The sequence below is a fragment of the Lepisma saccharinum genome, chromosome 8 (assembly GCF_977018435.1).
Source record: "Lepisma saccharinum chromosome 8, izLepSacc3.1, whole genome shotgun sequence".
Taxonomy (NCBI): domain Eukaryota; kingdom Metazoa; phylum Arthropoda; class Insecta; order Zygentoma; family Lepismatidae; genus Lepisma; species Lepisma saccharinum.
The window spans coordinates 71,240,772-71,253,687 of record NC_139236.1 but is presented as its reverse complement, the minus strand read 5'-3'; the positions used below and the strand labels follow the sequence as shown (position 1 = coordinate 71,253,687).

The 12,916-nt window shown below is 40.1% G+C and overlaps 1 protein-coding gene across 1 annotated transcript in view; it reads left to right on the top strand.

Annotated features, from left to right (window-relative positions):
• Positions 1-12,916, top strand: part of LOC145991541 (putative G-protein coupled receptor No18) — a 322,406-nt gene that overhangs the window by 126,613 nt on the left and 182,877 nt on the right. The window contains exon 3 of the mRNA XM_083127567.1: positions 2,047-2,101. The gene's annotated coding sequence lies outside the window, so the exon portion shown is untranslated. The remainder of the gene's footprint in view (positions 1-2,046; positions 2,102-12,916) is intronic.

Here is a 12,916-nt window from a genome sequence, read left to right as displayed (position 1 = left end):
ACGGTACCGTGCGTCCGTGCTTTAGAAGTGTCTTAGTACCTTAATGCTACGTCCGAGGTTGTGGAGGGAAGGCAGAAAGAATGGGATTTCGTTTAATAGGGTAGACGAGTGATTTCATGGTCCCATTCTTGAGCACGTAATTATATTTACCGTGGTTAAAATTTGAAATAAAATGTAAGTTTATTCCTACCTTTTGAGATGCCGAACGTTTTCGAAGTCTGCAAAGGCTACGAATGTTTCCTTCGGAGTGGTTAAGGCAACGAGCTACGACGCCGTGGATCCCGGGTTCGAATCCCGGCCTGAGCATGGGTGTTCCTTGTGAGTGTCCCTGCATCAATTTCATCATACCATCGCCCATTAAAAACGAAATTAGAATCATAACGTTTACATCTTGTATCCTCCTACATCAAAACCTTATCCTTGGAACTTCGAAAATACTGGTAGAATATGAAAACATGAAATTCTGATCTGGTTCGTGCATTTTACAACAATGCATGTTTAGTTTAATTATTCTGGTTGAATACTGCCGTAATGTACTTAACTTTCTTCGATTATCAACTGAATGATAATAATAATAAGTTTTCAATTCTTCTAATTTGAGATTGATGTCAATTTTCAGTAAGAGTTGTCGACGGACCGGTTCATTCCCCTCTCAACGTCCATGACTTAAATGTTTAATGTAAAATTTGAATTTTTATTATAACAATTATTACTTTTTACTTGAATTTGTAGGCACCTTCATCCTCACGATTAACCACAAGGGTAAGAAAATAAGACAAATTAGTCCAAACACTTAATCCCTACGGAAAGAGAGTGCGGATAAGTGACTTTCAGAGTGAGAAAAGAAAGCTGTAAATGCAGAACTTCAAAAGAAGAGCGAAGAAGTGTTTTTAAGATCATGGAAATGTTGGATGTGTCGCTTTGCAACTTTGGTCTTTTATCTATCTCCAAGTTATCCCTCGACTGGCAATTAAGTTAAAGGAAGACAATGGGGAAAACTTGGAATGCATTGTCTCCTGGCGTCCTTGGTGAACAAGAGAGCATCAACTTTGAAACAATTGCTCTTCGTGTCATAGAGTTTCCTGGGAAGAAATTGCTCGGGGAATTCATTTAAGAGAAGGTGTCTGGTTCTGTGCGTTGCAGTGGCCATTCTTGTTACTACAATTGGGTTGGAGTAATAACCGCGAAAGGGATTAAGCGCGAAAGTACAACTGCGAAACGTAACACAGGATTAAACGCGAAACAGAATAAATGCGAAGGAACAATCGTGAAAGGATTAAGCGCGAACGGAATAAACGGAAAGAAATAAGCGTGAAAGAAATTACAGCGAATCCGATTAAGCGCGAAATCAAATTTGAATAGGGGAATAAGCGCGAACAAAAATTCAGTACAGGAATAAGCCTAAAACCAAAATTGAGAACCGGTATAAGCGCGGTAGGAACAACCACGAATCTGATCAAGCGCGAAATCAAAATGCAATACAGGATTAAGCGCGAAAGTAACAACCGCGAAACGGATTAGGCGCGAAAATTTAACTCTCTTTCACCTCACGATCCATATTTGAGGGCCCACTACCACAGACAAATTACGGTTATACATGTACTACTGGACTTCGAGTGTATACCGCTCGTTTTGTCTGTTCGAGCGTTATTCGCTCGAGCGAAAAAAGCTCTGAATTCCGTACGCTATCTAGCGTTGTCCGCGCGAGCTATTTGGCGCTCGAGTGAAATGTTTTCTCTGCAACACTCAAATGTGGTATTTACTAGTATGATATATATATATATATATAAAATACAAATTTCTGGATCATACCCATTCCGACGTCCTTCAATTCCCATAATCGCTTATGAATGTTTCTGCAGGTATTTTCAGTATTTTCAAACATATCAGTGTTCAAACCAACAGGTGATAAATTGCCGATATGGATGAATAAGCATGGCAGAAGCCTTTTTCTTGCTCGGCTAATCATGCCAGATGACCACCAATCGATATAGTATATCCCTCTGATTTACTGTGTCAACTAATGTTATCTCTTTCTCTCAACAGGTGGCCGACTGTCTGCAATCTACAATTTATGGCTCTCGTACCTTAAATATTGAAGGTAAGCAAGAGCTTTTTAATTATTATTTTAGCCTATACACAAGTAATATTTACTTTGTCATCGTATGTGTGATATGTGCGATTCCTAGAACCTTTCGAGACTGTTTGAATGTCTTCCCGGTGTAAATCTTGGTCAAAGCGTTTTCAAGAACCGAATTACTTTGCTATTTGAGGAGCAGAAGAGAGATTCACTATGCAAGGTACATATAATATATTTACAGAAGAAAAATTAATTTGCCTAAAAGTTAGTAGGAACTAGGTGTACCTGGCATTGATACCGGATGTCTGTTGCATGCAGAAAATTCTGATGTTTGTTACATCGATCGATATTTCGACGTTTTCAACATTGGGTGTTCAGGTATTTTCAAATACTGGTATCAGTTTTATAATGACGATATTTGCAGCAGACCTAGTGTGAGCAAGATGTACTATTCCAGATCTGTAAATAGTAATAGTAAGGAAAGAAACTGTTGGTGTTGCAATAAAAACTATGCATATTGTAGAGTATTAGACGTGACCAATACTACAAATATGGTATCTCTGTAATGACAGTTAACTCCATGGAGCAAAGGACCCGAACGGAATTTTTTCGTTGCGTGACGAGTAGTTAGCGCGTCGAGTCCCATCGCCACTGTTTCTTCGATTTCGAGAACAGAGCCTCTTCTTTTCCAGTAACTCCACAATTGTTCTCACGATGATGGGTCAATTCCGAAATTTTGGCGGCTCCCACCGGGAATCGAACCTGGGACTCTCACTACTATCCTCATTTGGTTATGCGGGAGCCCCATGGTAATAACAATATGAAACATTTTCTTTGTCCACGGATAACTACTTCTCCTCGAAATTCCGAATACTGCAATTTCTACAAATTTACATAGTCAACGTTTAGGTTACTGTTTAAACACAAGCATTGCCTTGATAACTGTAAGGGAGATTTCACACCGACACATGTCGCTTGGCCGGTCCCCGTTTCGGAGTGGTTAGGACATCGAATCTTGGCCTGGACATGGATGTTTGCGAGTTTCTATTAATCAATTTCATCATATCGTCACTCATCCCCATCTTCGCAAATTAGTCAAAAGTGGCACAAAAAGCGAAGTAAAATAAAGCAAATCAATCAATCAACATGTCGCTTGGGAAAGAGTCAATGAACAGCAACCTTTCACACCGCAGTGGCATGACGATACGCAAAAGCTTGCCTTCGATTGGTGAAATATTCAAGCGACGCATGTCGCTTGTCGCTTCGGTGCAAAATCTCCCTTACAACTATAGGAGAGTTGATGAAATTGGTTTCTGTTAGGTTTTTATCTTTTTTTTTAGATAATCCTGGTACATTCTCAAGCAGAACTGTGTTGCAGTTGACATATAGACTGATAAAATTGTTAATAGCATCAAGATTTTCTTTGCTGTTGTCATAAATACTAAAAAAGCAACATGTAATGAAGTATATAAAACATGTGAAGTAAATCCTTAGCTGCTTGTTTTGGACTGCAAGGTTCGTTGGTTGATGACATTGAAAATTCACTTTTTCTTCGTCATTTTGCACATAACATTCAGCCCACTTATGCTCGTGGGTGTCCAAGAAAAGGCTCTATCTATCCTCAAGTGAGGGAAGGAAAACCCGAGGAAGAAAAATAGTTTGCGATGGCTGTTACTTTAAACTCTCGTCTCGCGAAGAGAAAGGGTTAAGATTAATATCTTTCACTCGTCTTTAATGATCCCGTATATCCAAGGCTGCCAATTGGCAAGAATCTCAAGTACCCTGCAACCTTGCTGGAAGTGGACTCGCCTCTGCAAAGATGAGGCATGTCTTTCAACACTATTACCTCAGAGATGGGTGTTATTGTTTATGTAATACATACACACATACACAATGCTTTACTTAACCATGCCTTTAGGTGATATAGAGGAATTTTTGCTACACCGATTTACTGAATATCTAGAAGCACTTAAGTAAAAAATAAATGCAATTGTGCAGCAGACAGTTATTTCTGTTTATTATTTTAATAGTAAACATTACAGCATGATATACATATTGGATCATCACTGTTTAGAATCCTTACACATGCTCAATATAAAATTGCATGTCTAATATTTTCTATAATTGATTCAGTGTTACTTAAAGGTTGTTACAGGTTCTCGAATTGCGCTTACTTCCCTGTAAACATCCAAATATCACCTCTCTTCCTCTTAGTACACCCCTTAAACTGCAATGTTTCAGGCACAGGAGGCTGTGGTGTCTGGACCCACACAGAAGTAAAATTAGTAAAAAAAAATGCCTAGACTAGAGTGTCTCTCTTGCGCACGAATTACCGTATATTCATTACTCATTAGTACAGTGTTACAAATGTTACAACTTATCCATTACTGCAATCACACCTTCATTTCACATTCTATGCGCTTACACGGGGTGGATCTTTAGTGGTGGTACTCGAAAGGGTAGCCTCTGCTTTGTTTGCGGTTTTGTGTCATTTATAAAACTTTACATGTTACAAAAACAAAGTTGGTGACTGTGGGAATGGACAATTTGGGTACACGTAATCTTGAACACACGTCACAGAACTTGACAGCGGAGTATGATGTGGTTACGCAATGAAAACGTGGCTTCAACTTTAATCCTGTCGGAGGTTTTGAGTGTGGCTTGCACAATAACACCATGAACTGTGCTCTGGAGAGCAGAAGAAAGATTCTGAGATGTTAACAGGCAACCAAGAGAATATTTTGTAAATGTTAAAGGGGATGCAAGAGGAAGTTTTAGAAGATGTGCTCAGGAGGAAACTGGGATTTTGTTAAAGGAGAGCTAGAGTTCAGGATATCAGTAAGAGGAGATATCAGAGGATATTAATGTGCAAGCAAGAGGATATTTAAGGTATATCAAATGGGGAGCCAATAAGAATTTTTGGGAACGTTAGCAGGTATTCAAGAGGAAATTTTAGGGGAGATTTCAGAGCGAAGTGACAGGCGACACATGCCGCTTGGGAACGAGCCAATCAGCAGCGGCGTTTCTAATCGTAGCGGCAGACAGGCCGCACAAGCCTGCGTTTCATTGGTGAAATCCTCATGCGACACGTGTCGCCTGTCGGTTCGGTGTGAATTCTCCCTTGTTGTTAAAAACCCTATACCTGGCCTCCTAACCCAGGGACACCGACTTGTCAAAATTATGAATGACTCATCCCTTCCTTTTTTAAGTTTTGACCTCAGTGTTCGGAATCTCGCAAGAGCCCATGATTTTCTCAAAAATATTAAAAATTTTATTTACAGTTCGAATGAAAAATGTCAATTGTTCACGGATGGCTATGTCACAAGTTTCGTCAACCATAATAGCAAAATATTCCCGACTTTTAATATCTGCTACCACGGAGCCAAAACAGATCTCTTTAATATATCAATTATCTCGTTCTGAATGTCATAAGAGAGCCATTTGTAGCCCGAACGTCCTATCCACTCTCCTAGTTCATGCACATCTTCTTTTGAAACTCTTTTTAGTAAAAACATTAACAATACTAATAATTATATACTTAGTATATAGCAATAAGTCATCTGTTTTGCTGTCTCTGGTCATAGCCCCCCCAAAGTTGATGGTCTATAACTTTTCAAATGTGTATTTAAAGTTAAGTTCATGTGGTACCATTCAGAGTAAACTTTACAAGTGAAGCAAAATAATACAGTAGATCCTCTTAAGCAAAATTAATTGTGAGCTATGCCCCACATCGTTAACATTGGGGGGGCTCGAGCCCCCCCCCCTCCCAAGCCCCATGGAGTCGGCTCCTATGTCCTAACCTAACAACGTAGGCATTATCAGAATTCTGTGAAAATAATGCAGGCAAGTTGGTTAGGAGTGTTACGTTTTGTGCTATCAGCATATTTGAGAAACCGATTTTCGCGAAGTGTTAGCAGGTGGTTGTGCCCCGCACCAATTTCGTTTATTAACCGTGGAGGAAGGTGAATTTTTTGGGGGGGAATATTTACGGGGAGCAAGAAAAAATAGAATGTATTAACAGGAGACCAAGACGGAAAATTTCAGAGGATATTCAAGGGGAGCAAGATAATGACTTTAAATAAGAGAGAAAATTAAGAACGTCTACGGGAAGGACATTATTAATCACTGTCGCTGCAATGCAGGCTCGCCGATTAGCGAGTTTAAAAGTTTCACCATGCTTGAACAGCTCGTTGAATTTGTTCTGAACAGAATATACACTGTCGGTCCGCTGCTTCCGAATCATCGCGGGACAACCCGCCCTCACTCTTCGCAGCGCCATCTGTGAGTTGTCTTTCAAGCGGCGAAGGAAACTGTCAAGCTAAAAGTGTTTTCTTCTCCATCGGTCTGGATTTTCCGGAGCAAATGGATTGCGGCTTTTTTTGCACATGGAGAATTTGAAGCGTGATAATGTCTCCCCGACTGTTATTTCGATTAGCACGTTGCTGCATCATGGTCTCCTATATTCCAGCACGTTAAACTTACGCTTCTTTCGGGAAATTGTTGTCGCGTGCTCGTTGGTTGGAAAATCGGAAAAGAAAAAAAAAGGGATGCTGCGGGGTACTGGAAGATGTTCTTGAATCTTACCTGGTTAGTTCCTGACTGGTTGTGCTGCTTCGGTCTCTCCGCGAGGTACAGTGACGTCATCCCGAAGCCGTTTACGTGGAAGGAAAACCAATGTGACGGTGCCTACTGAATGGGAATTCTTCGAATTCCTTCGATTAAGCTACAATTATCTGCGAGAGACCTAACCGAAAGGTAGTCCAAAGCCACTGGCGTATGCAGAGAAAGGGTTGTTGGGACTAGAGCCTCCTCCGAAATTTTGAGAAAATCAACATTTTCTAATAAAAGTAGTGAAAAACAAGAGTGCTAAATGAAAAATCGCCTTAAAATGACCCGCGATTGTCATTTTTGAGACTAGAAAGTTTTTACTGTGTATGCCGGACACCTAGAAAGCAGCTATGCACTATTGACCTTTACAATTCCAACATCTCCCGAAAAAAGAATCCTGCATACTCCAGTCTTCAAAGCAGTTAGAATTAATTCGTCAACATTCTATCTTCTTCTTCGATTGATTGATTGATTTGTTGCTTCATGTACACTTTACGCACAGAAAGGCCAATCGGAACTGGAGCTACAGTTTGAAGTGGGAATCCGAATCACTATGTGCTTCCACCGGGTATCAATCTATCTTCTTCTTGTTGTTTTAAGTTCACTAAGGCTAATCCGGACTGGTCCTACAGTTTAAAGTGTCAACCGAACCATCTCGGTGAACGAGCGCATTGAGTGCTGGACTCACGATCTGAACAGAGACGGTTCCAGGTTCGAGTCTCGGCGTGGGCATTGTTGAGTTTCGGGTTCTTTCAGTTCTTCAATTACACAAGAAATGGAGTCAGGAATAAAACAGTATTAGCAACACGAACGTAAATGTATAATTCAGGAACACAGTAACATAATCAGCACAATAACTTACATTGTGATATGAAGATACAAAGTTGCGTCGCACAGGACGGCTATATCATATTGGACATGTTTGACAGGAAGAACGCAAAGACTAAACACCAACAACATTTAATAATCAGGTCTGGCGTTCGAGTTCAATCAGCATACGACACTCTCCCCCCCTTAGGTTGAAGAGACTCCCGTTTCATGTAGTTTGCCCATATCGGTCAGGCGGTCGTCTTGGTCTTTGTGATCTCCTAACCGGTTGATTGTCGCAGGCCGCATTCGGAGGCACCACTGGATCCTGATAAGCAGGCACTGGGAGATAATCTTCCTCTCCAACAAGCACTGGGTTTTTTCGGACAAGGATGTCTTTTCCGACCTTGTCGAGATACTTCTTGATCTTCGAGAGATGAACAACAATCGTGTCATTGTCCACAATCACCTTCGCCATCTTCCGGCCCATCAATTTAACAATTTCTCCGATTTTGTATTTGGATCCATGGCTGAATTGTTTCTTGCGTTGTTCAACAAGCACCTTTTCCCCCGGCATAAACGGAACGGGACTAACAGGCTGATTGTCGAAACCATTTGGTGCGTCAAAAGCGGAAATGTCCGTTCTTGGCCGAAACTTGAGCAAACGTTCTGCTGGACTACATCCGTGCACTGGAGTATTCCTTAATCTGCCTAAAAGCTCAAGAACGAACTTGTCCATCTCTCTCAACGTGATGTATGAACGATTCGAAAAGTTCTTTTGTAGTAAATTCTTCACCACCCCAACATTCCTTTCAGCTAGACCATTTGATTGAGGGGTGTACGGAGCTGAGTGAAGAAGCTTGATGTTCTTCTTTGAGCAATAAGAATTAAAGTCTGAAGATGCAAATGGTTGGCCATTGTCTGTAACATATGTTTTCGGATATCCAAAGCATGAGGAAAATTCCTCTAAGTAACCAATCATGGTGTCAAATCGCATATTCTTCACTCTCCACACAGATATCCAATGAGAGTAAGCGTCAACTAGCAACAAGAAATCCATGTCTGAGAAATGGAAGAAATCAAGATGAACACGCTCAAAAGGCTGCGATGCAATAGGCCACGTTTCGAATGCGGTACCTGGTACATTGGGCCTGTTATTGTATCGCAAACATGTGTCACACGAAGATGTAACCCTTTCAATATCTTCATTCATCGTGTTCCAGAAGAACGATGAACGAGCTATTTCCTTCATTTTGCATGTTCCCTGGTGGAATTTGTGTAACAGAGACAGGACACTTTGTATACAAGATTCAGGTACAACTAGTCTTTCGCCCACGAAAATACATCCCTTCTGTATGTGGACATCATATCGCCTGTCGAATATTTTCCTGATAGGATGACTTTTTGTTCTCCCTATGGATTGTGGCCATCTCCTTTGAACATATTGGAAGACTTTAGAAAGCTCAGGATCACGTTGTGATTCCAGCGAAATGCGCGTCAACACCGAAGATTCAATAAGATTAAGGACAACTGGCTCAGCTGTCAACTGACATGCGAAATCATCATGATAATCATGAACTGGATCATCTGCAACACAAATTCTAGATAGAGCATCAGCCAACTCAACATGCGGCGTGTAAACAGTTCTGAAGTAATATTCTTCCAATACTAACTTCCATCTGTTGATTATGCTGATGGCTAAAGCAGGCAGGTTACTTCTAGGATCCAGCAGGTGAGATAAAGGTTTCGAGTCGGTGAACGCGACAAAATGTCGTCCAATAAGATACTTGTGAAAGTATTTGACTCCACGGACTAATGCAAGTGATTCCCTTTCCAATTGAGTGTAGTTCCTTTCCGCAGCGGATAAAGTACCGGCCATACACATGATAGGCTTTAGGACTCCGTTTATCTTGTGCATTATGGCTGCTCCCGTAGCTGTAGGAGATGCATCCGACATGAGGTATAAGTCTTTATCAGGATCATATACTGTGCGTACTAAGTCCTTAGATAGCAGATCCTTGACATCCTGGAATTCCTTCTGATGAACATCTGTCCATGACCAGCGCACCCCATTCTTCAACAAATCATATAAACTGACAACACAGTCAGCTAGGTTTGGCAGGTACGAAGCGTAATACGTGACCATACCGAGAAATGACTTCAATTCGCCGACATTAGTGGGTGGCTTACATTGAATTATTTTATCAATGTTTTCTTTCATAGGACGAATTCCCTCCTGTGAAATAGAATGTCCCAGATACTTCACATTTTGTACAAAGAACACAGACTTTTGTTCATTTATGCGGACGCCATAATCGGAGAAAAGATTTAGCACCTTTCGTGCGTTATCATAGCACTCCTCAAGAGTAACTCCTCCCACTAAAATGTCGTCTTGGAAAATGGAAACCTTGTCTACACCCATCAATATCTGCTCCATCGTGGCTTGAAAAATTGCACTGGCAGAGTTTACTCCGAAGGGAAGCTTCAACTGTCTGAATAACCCGAATTCCGTGTTGAAGACAAGAACCTTCTGAGCCTGAAGAGATAGGCGTAACTGAAGGTAAGCCCTTCGAAGGTCAAATGAAACGAACCAACAGCAACCAACCATCTTGTTGAAAAGATCCTCTATTCTAGGTAACGGATGTCCCATCATCCTGAGTTGCGGATTAACAGTGTTCTTGTAGGATACACATAATCTTAATTCACCGTTTTTCTTACGAACAACAAGAGGAGAAGCCCACGATGATGATTTGATCGATTCAATGACTCCATCGCTAACCAACTTCAGTAATTCATCTTTGACTGGTTCCTTTAGCGAGTACGGGACGTCATAATATCTCTTGAATACTGGTGTAGCATCGTCCTTTAATGGCAAATCTATCTCAAAACGCTTGATCGACTTGGACATGTCACCATCAAAAGGTATAGGGAAATCTTTCTTTAGATTCGCAACCAGTTCCTTTATTGATGACGATTCAAGAGTATTTGAAACCGTCTGAAGAGTATGTGAAACAAAGATGTTTCGCCATTCAGGCATGAAAACATCAATCCAAGACAAACCCATAATCGAACGATTCAATTTTGTCTTAACAACAATCATATCTAAGTTATGTTTCATTCCTCGAAATATAACTTCAACATTAACTTTTCCTAATACACCAAGATTGTTGCCATTTGCTGCTTTCAAGACGATAGGAAAATTGCATATAGTGCAACGTCGCAATGAAGACTCAAATTGTCTGCTATCAATTAAAGTATAAACAGAACCTGTATCCACTAGGAATGGAATCTTAGAATTGTTGACTTGTAAGTCGACAAACATCGATCCCTGTGTTTGCCAAACAGATTCACTCTCTTTAGTGATGAAGGTAGTGAAAATTTTTGGACACAGAGCATTACATTGGATACTAGCGGCGCTGTAATCAACAAATTCGCTCTTAGATTTTTCTTCTTGATCATCTGCAAATTTGTGATCTATGGGAATGCACGGCACATTAAAATCTGAAAAATCAATGGATGATTCTCGGACCATATGTTTGAAATTGCTGTGATTGTTAGGTATAATGGAAGGTTTCGAATTATCTTGCATATCAATAGATCTTTCATTGATACCCGTGTTAAGCACAATGTTAGTGCCAGAAACCAATTTGCTTTTACTAGAATTGTTAAATTCTCTCTTCTTGCAGGCAGTCAAGAAATGATTTTTCTTTTTACAATATCTGCAAGTAGCCCCAAAAGCTGGGCATTTCCCGTTAGGATGAAAAGAATTACAATTACCACACGATTTACCAGAATCATTGTTTGATTTGTTACCAATATACTTTGAATCAGTTCTATTTTGTCTGATGTTCATTCGGAATTTGTCCTTATACCTGTTTTGTATTTGCGAAGTGACTTCAGTTGGAGTTTCAGAATATTCCACAGCATTCTTTGAGCGACTTTGATTAATAATTCCCTCATTTAATTCTAGCTCATCGAGATACATGGCCGTATCTATTGCTTTTTTCAAGGTCAAATCAGGATCTGATAACAGTCTGTTTCTAACGCGCACACTTCTCATACCAAGAATAAATACGTCGCGACACATTGAGTCGATGAGATCACCAAAATCACATTTTGAAGCTTGTTCTTTGATTTGCACAATGAAATCAGGAATGCTTTGATTATCTTTCTGTTTAATAAGAAAAAACTTATGCCTTTCAAGTACGAGATTCTTCTTGGGCTCATAATGGCGGATTAATGTTTGTTGAATTTGAGCAAGACTGAGCTCTGATATTGATTTAGGTTGTATGAGATTGTATAAATCAGCATACGTTCTGTGCCCTATTGCAGCTAATAGAACATGCTTAGCCTTATCATCGGGAATGTCTGAAGCTTTGCAGAAATGCTCGAATCTATCGAAGTATTGTTTAATACTTTCCTGCTCCCTGCAGAATTCAGAAAATTGAGACAGCTTTTGCATTGTGTACAGACAGCTTGAAGAACAATGAAAAGAAATATGTAGACTTACGAGAAATGGGTATCAAATAAAGTTTCCAAGATCCTCGTCGCCATTGTTGAGTTTCGGGTTCTTTCAGTTCTTCAATTACACAAGAAATGGAGTCAGGAATAAAACAGTATTAGCAACACGAACGTAAATGTATAATTCAGGAACACAGTAACATAATCAGCACAATAACTTACATTGTGATATGAAGATACAAAGTTGCGTCGCACAGGACGGCTATATCATATTGGACATGTTTGACAGGAAGAACGCACAGACTAAACACCAACAACATTTAATAATCAGGTCTGGCGTTCGAGTTCAATCAGCATACGACAGGCATGGTTTAGTTTAATCTAATAATCATTATCACCAATGTCAAAAGTAACAGATAGGCAATAGTAAACAAAACACACAAACAGAAATATTTGCATTTCTTGAGTAACGATGCTGGAAAAATAGTGTAGATGGAAGGGTTCCTGGGAGGTAGGGAGCTGACGTACAAAGAAGCCGTGTTTGAGGAAAAATAATATTTATCTTGGTTTACTTGCTCACAGGGGAACGATAAGGTGGCAGCCTGAAAGGGAGTCTGTACTCATTTCTACCACTGACTCTCGTCATCATAGATTACATTGTGAAGTATTATATTTTTCTCAAGGGTTCATTGTAATCACACAAACACATCATGGCAGTATACAATGCAGAGGGATAACTTTACTGTTACAGCCCTCTTATTACCTACTTTCTTCCCTCCTAGATGTTTTTGCCCTTCAAAATGTGTAAAAAGTGTCCTAGAAATCATGGCATTATGATTGAATTTCGTCCTTTCGCTAATTTTATCCGAGGATGCACGATTGACCTTGAAATTATCCGAATTAGGAATCGTAAGGAGACCTGTAGACAGACGGCGCTTCAAAACTCGAGTTGAGAGCGAT